The sequence below is a fragment of the Coenobita brevimanus genome, chromosome 95 (genome assembly GCF_032717465.1).
Source record: "Coenobita brevimanus isolate Jiangsu-jjx chromosome 95, ASM3271746v2, whole genome shotgun sequence".
Lineage (NCBI taxonomy): Eukaryota > Metazoa > Arthropoda > Malacostraca > Decapoda > Coenobitidae > Coenobita > Coenobita brevimanus.
The window spans coordinates 15,530,855-15,537,582 of NC_137048.1; positions in this window are offsets into that span (position 1 = coordinate 15,530,855).

Sequence of the window (6,728 nt, forward strand, 5' to 3'; positions counted from 1 at the left end):
ATATATATATATATATATATATATATATATATATATATATATATATATATATATATATATATATATATATATATATATATATATATATATATATATATATATATATATATATATATATATATATATATATATATATATATATATACAATATATATATATATATATATATATATATATATATATATATATATATATATTATATTAGACCGGGTCAAAAAATCCAACTTGTGAATTTTAAATTGTAACAGCAAAGAAAAGTTGATTCATAATGAAAGTGTCATGTATGCAAAAATTTTGGTGTAATTTATGTTCATATAGAGGTGTCGCCTGCCTCGCCAATATCTCGCCATTAGCTGAATCGGGCACATCAGTGCCATCCTAGGAGTTTTATAGGTCAGACCTTGTATTTCGCGTTTTTTATCTTTTCTTTGATCTCGGTATTTTTTTTTTTTTCCATTTTCAGGTAATAATGCTTAATTGCTGGATATCTTGGAGAACTACAAATATGGGTCACCCTACTCGATCTGCCTTAACTCATATTTTTTGCACTTTAAGAACTATTGGTGACAAGCAACTTCCAACGAAATGGGATTTGGAAAGACACTTTTTGCTGATATAGAAAATTCAAGTGTCAGTGAAGGAAATAATGAAGGATCTTGGATCAAAACTTCAGTGTCTTTGGGAAAAAACTTCAGTTCCTTGTGTTCACCTAACAAGAACTACACAACTGATTTTGGACAACCATTCTAAGTACAAGACCCTAGTGAAAAACAAGGGGAAAGACTGCTACAACAACAGCTTGAAAACTATAACTCATATTTAGAAGGAGCTATTTGATACCTCCCGTTGCAAATGCAAATCCTTCGAAGAGTGTAAGTGTTCAAAGAAAAGAAAGTTGCCCGAGAGTGAGAGTTCCTTTCAGATCAAAGAGGAAATAGACAGATGTACATTGGAGAGTGGATACAAAAGAAACAAAAATCCTGCTACAACGAGCAAAAAGAAGAAGGGATGCAGAGAACAACAAAGTGAAAACATAGGTCAAAGTGGGATGAGGTAATGAGTGATACTGATGATAATTTGGAAAATGATGGTACAGATGAACATATTGTCCGAGTGCAGAAAAAGAGGGAAAAAAAAAAATTAAGATATCACCCGAAAACAAGAATTTAGTTACAGACAAGTCAAAAGTAAGACGTGCCAGAAAATCAGGCAGAGAAAGACTTCAGCATACAGAAAAGGAAGACAACAGCACTGTATCTTGATGAAAAAAAAACTACAACACATATACACTGGAAGAGTGAACAGATGAAAATGGTTGTCTGTTAATTCCCCAAGTAAGCAAATTTGAGGAACATATTTCATTAGTTAAAGAGTCAGGCTATGAATATCTTGACCATGTAACTCGTGGGAGAACAGCAGCTACTCTTTCTGAGTGCTTGATGAACTGTGGGCTGAAGACTGAGATGCTTGTTGCAATAGGGTGTGATCATACACCTGTTAAGACAGGGACAAAGGGCGGTGCAATAAAATTGATTGAAGACTTTTTTATCCATCCTTTCCAGTGGCTATAATTACATGTTTGTTACACTTCAATCAGCTTCCATTTCAGCATATATTTAGACGTTTGGATGGTGAAACCTCAGGGCCCACGGCATTCAAAGAAAAGATTAGGAAATGCCTGACTTCTATCTAGAGGTCTGGGATCGATTCCCAGTCAGGAGCATAAAAATCATTTGTACATGCATGTAATGTGTGTCTCCAACATACAAAGACTCTCGTGTTGTGTCTGGGATAGTTTAAAACTGCTCTGTCACTTGCCGAGTTGTGTGGGGCTGTGAAATGATCCTAATGTGTTGTGATTGAATTATATCCTCCTGTAATGGATTTACCTAGTTCGTCAAAAAAAATTCAGGTGTTACAGCTTATATCACGTCGCGGTGTAGTGGCATCAGTGCCTGACCTCTATCTAGATGACTGGGATTCGATTCCCAGTCAGGAGGGAAAAAAAAAAAAATAGAAATTTGTTCACACGCATGTAATGTGTGTGTGTGTGTGTGTGTATATATATATATATATATATATATAGTCTATATCTAATAATGCAGTGAATAATATCCAGTTCTATAATAAATGAGCGGATATAAACATTTTTTCTTTAATTCCTATCTTTACTGAATTATTTAACCCGCGGCGTCCCGTCGACGTTCTTTAATGTCCACCTTTTTTTGCCACTGCCAATCCTGTCGACGTACATAAATGCGAATCAATTGCAAGGTCCCTAATTTGCACAATTTTCAATTTTCGCAAGTGATTTTTGGTACGTATACACATGACACCTTCCTCTACAAGATGCCAGGCAGGGACAATGCCTTACCCAGCATGACCTCCTCCTCCCCCCCTGCATGCCATTGTCTCAGCAATTCACCTGTTATCAGTGACCTGGCCAGTAAAGCCATGTCATGCCATGGTACGAAATTCAGGGCCAGAGTGATTCCCCAATCAATGACAATGTGTAGGACAAACTTTATATAGCATTAGAGGAAGAATCAGTCAGAAATGATGATCAGTTAATGTGGCAAAAAAAGGTCAGGTATGGTGATGAGTTAGTGAGTGAAACAGTGCTTATAATGCCTATATTACTGCTTGAAAACCAATATACTCTTGTACTACATATAAATTCGTACCAAGTAATAAATAAATACCGTTTATGAGTGGAGTGAAATAGTTATCCTCCCATAGAACTCGTTTTCTTTGGTGCCAGCCTGTTAGAAAACCCAGTAAGGTGAGAAGGTACTCCTACCTGTATCGAGTATTTTAAACCTCAGGTGAGCGATTTCTCTATGAAATTTCGATGTTTCTCACCAAAAGCGGAGGTTTGAGCTAAAATTTTTTTTTTCCAAAAATGGTCGGGATTGGGGGGAGACAGTGGTGGAAAAGTGGTCGGGATGGGGCGGGTTAACCAGTGTCATATTAGGAAGAAGCTCTTCGTCAGCCCCTTACCTACCTTAAACCAACTCCATCAATCCTTCATAAACTTGTCAACTCTTCATCATCTCTTGAACATCAGTCTTTTATCACCCGTATATTATCTACCCATAAAATTACTAGGAAAAGTGATAGAAAATAAAAAAATAAAAATAGATAATTTATATGCTGCCATGATACCGAATTATGGTTCCTGTTCAAATATCATTGGATCCATTTTCTGTGTTAGCGTTAACCCATGTATACTGGTCCTCCTGCTGCTGCCTGGGGATCATGTATATATGATCTAGTAATTTATGTCATTGTTTGAATATTCAGCTGATTATTTCCACCACCCGCACCCACTGGCAACCCTTCTGCACGTATCCCAGTCACGCTTTAGTTGCCTGTGTACCTCTGTGATGGATAGACCTACGCAAATCCGTGTTCATGTGTCCAGACCCTCGTGTGACCACCCATGCCCACTGACTTCAACACCAATGAAGTCCAAAGGCCCTCGGAGGAAAGGCCTTAGTGATAGTGCAATAGGGAGGGACTTAGATATACCATTATCACCGATTGTGAGTGGGGAAAGTGACTCCTCCTCTGAGGAAACAGTTATAGTGATGCTGAGTATGGAAAAATACATGTCAGAGGAGGAGAGTGATTGTGAAATCTGCACTGTTCACTGATATAATCCATCTGCACGATCATCACCCTATTCTGATGAAGGGTCAGATATAGTTGACAGTCCTGCAGAGGGTGATATACGCAATGGAGAAAGTGGCAGGGGAGGTAGGAAGTGAAGGACAGGAGGAGAAAATGCCGCAGGCTGAGCCACAGGGAATGAAAGTGGCCTAGTGTGGAAATTTCCACCCATACACCACCACCACCACCTTCACCCACACGGTCTGCATCACTACATTCATCACCATGTGCCTCACCACGTGGCGTGCCATGCCGATCCGCCTCACCACATGCCATATCACCACAACCTGGCTCATCTGGTTATGTTGGTACAGGTGCACACTGGCAGGCACGTGCCCGCCAATGCATTTCACCAATGCCAACATCACCACAATCACCGTCACCAGCATCATCACCTGCCGAGTGGTGGGTTGGCGGAATCACCACCACGCTGCCATGCTAGGGGCCATGGCAGGGGATGGGGCAGGCCACATGCACGGCAGACATGACAGGAACCAAGGACAGTTAGGTTAGAAACTTTTGTGTGGAAGAAAGGGATGGGGTTTCAGTCTGAGGTACCTGTGTTTGATGACACAAATGCAGGTGTGCAGCCAGAATTTCTCTGCAACAGAGCTTCCTCTGCAGTGGACTTCTTCCTTGCTTTTTTCACAAAAGCAGCAATGGAGTTCATTGTGAAAGAAGTGAACAGTTTCAGGGATTTCTGCTGCAATTGGGCTGAGACCTCGCACCTGAGAGACAATGCAGAAATGAAAGAATGGACTGTGACGAGTGTTAGTGAAATGTATGTTTGGCTTGTATTGACAGTGTTGATGCCTCATGTTAGAAAACATAATATACACGATTATTGGCTCGTGGACGATATTGTTGCAACGCCAGTATTTGGTGAGTATATGCCACGTGACCAATATCTAGACATCCTGAGGTACGGTATTTACATATTCCATGAATAGGTTATGGAAAATTCGCTCAATTCTGGAGATAATGAAGGAAAAATTTCGATCTTTTTTCAGGCCATTTCATAAGGTTGTTATCGATGAGTCGCTTGTTTTGTTCAGGGGACGTCTTGCCTTCATTCAGTACATTCCATCAAATAGACATTGTTTCAGAATAAAGTTCTTTGTGTTCTGTGATTGCAAGACTGGGTACATGCTGGATTTCCTTGTGCATGCAGCGAGTGGTGCGGTGTTGTCAAAGGATGATCCACATGGTTTCTCTGGTTCGGCTGTCAAGAAGCTAATGGACAGGTACTTTGGTGGAAACCATATCCTTTACAATGATAATTATTACACGGCACCAGGTCTTGCAAAGTACCTGCAAGAACACCAAATTAGATTGTTGGCACTGTCCGTGCAAAGAGGAAGCACTGGCCATCCTTTCCCAAAGGCATTGTGAAGGGGGAGTGCAGGACCTTGAAATCAGGTAACCTGGCAATTCACTGGCATGATAAGAGAAAGGTGAATGTCCTCTCCACGGTCCACGAAGGTAAGTTGACTGACACAGGCAAAGTCGATAGGAGAACGAGGCAGCCAGTCTTCAAACCTGATGCTGTTATCGACTATAACGTGAAAATGTGACTCTTTGATAAATCAGATATGCGGATTGGCACCACTGACTGTCTGAGGAGATGTTGTAAGTGGTATAAGAAGGTATTCCTGCATGTACTGAACATTTGTATACTGAATGGCTTCATTCTGTACAAGGACGTTACACAGACCAGCACATCCCTCAGACAGTTCGAGAAGGATGTAATTTTCGGCCTTCTGGAGAGGTATGGACAGGTAAATCCTTCCATGAAATGAAGGCACAGTGAACAGCAACTGCCTGACCGCCTGCAGTGCAGGGACTACCTCAGCAGGCATTTCATGGAAATCTTACTTCGCACACCTGCAGGCAAGGAAGCCTTCTGGCGTTGCTATGTTTGCGCCAATTCATCGCGCTGACCACAGCAACAACGTGTGACGAGGTGGTGGTGTGCTGAATGTGAGGTGGCACTGTGTACTGACTGTTTCTTTGATTTCCATGCATAGACCTTGTGGTAGGAGTCTGAGTATTAGGGATAAGTTAATTTTGAACATACAGGTATGTTGTTTTTTGTTGAAATAGAAAATACAATTTCACTGCCCTGCATAGGCTATATCTATGTGAATAATGGAGGCAGAAAGTATGTTTCATGATAAACTCTATCTATCTATTGCCAGACGCCTCAATCCCGTTCGGGGTGGCCACAAACAAATTGCCTCCACATCACCCTGTCCCCCGCTATTTCACTGCCTTGCTCCTAACTCACACACCCCTCTCTCATATACCTCTCCACCCCATCCCTCCATCTCATCCTCGGCCTCCCCCTCCCTCTTCCCCCCTCCACCTCACTCACATACTCTCTTCGTCAGTCTTTCACCTTCCATCCTCTCCACATGGCCAAACCACCTTAGTGTATTCCTCCTAACGCTTCCTATCACATCCACATCCACACCACAACGCTCCTTTATATCCTCATTGGTCAGCCTGTCTCTCCATGTGACTCCACAGGCTCCTCTTAAATAACTTATTTCCACTGCCCTCACTCTTGACTTGTGTCCTTCCAAAAACGTCCAAACTTCACTTCCATACGTTAGAGTTGGTATCACAATACTGTCATGTAGTACCTTTTTCACTTCCATGCTCACTTCTCTGCTTCTTATCACTGCTTTCAAAGAACCAGCAACCTTTCTTCCCTGCTGTACCCTTTCAAGCACATCACCCTCCAAACTTCCATCCTTACTCATCACACTACCCAAGTACTTAAACTTACTCACATTTTCCAATTCCTCACCATCCAGCCTCGCTGTACATTCATTGACTTCACCTCTGTCAAAGACCATCACTTTACTCTTCCCTACATTCACCTTTAGATTCCGTTTCTTACACACTTTCCCAAACTCATCCACCAAGCCTTGCAGCTCTCCTTTGTCTTCACTCAACAACACAGTATCATCTGCAAACAACAGTACAGGGAGTTTCCAAACACTACCCTCTCTCACCAGAGCCACTCCAACATCCACTACCCTACCTTGTAC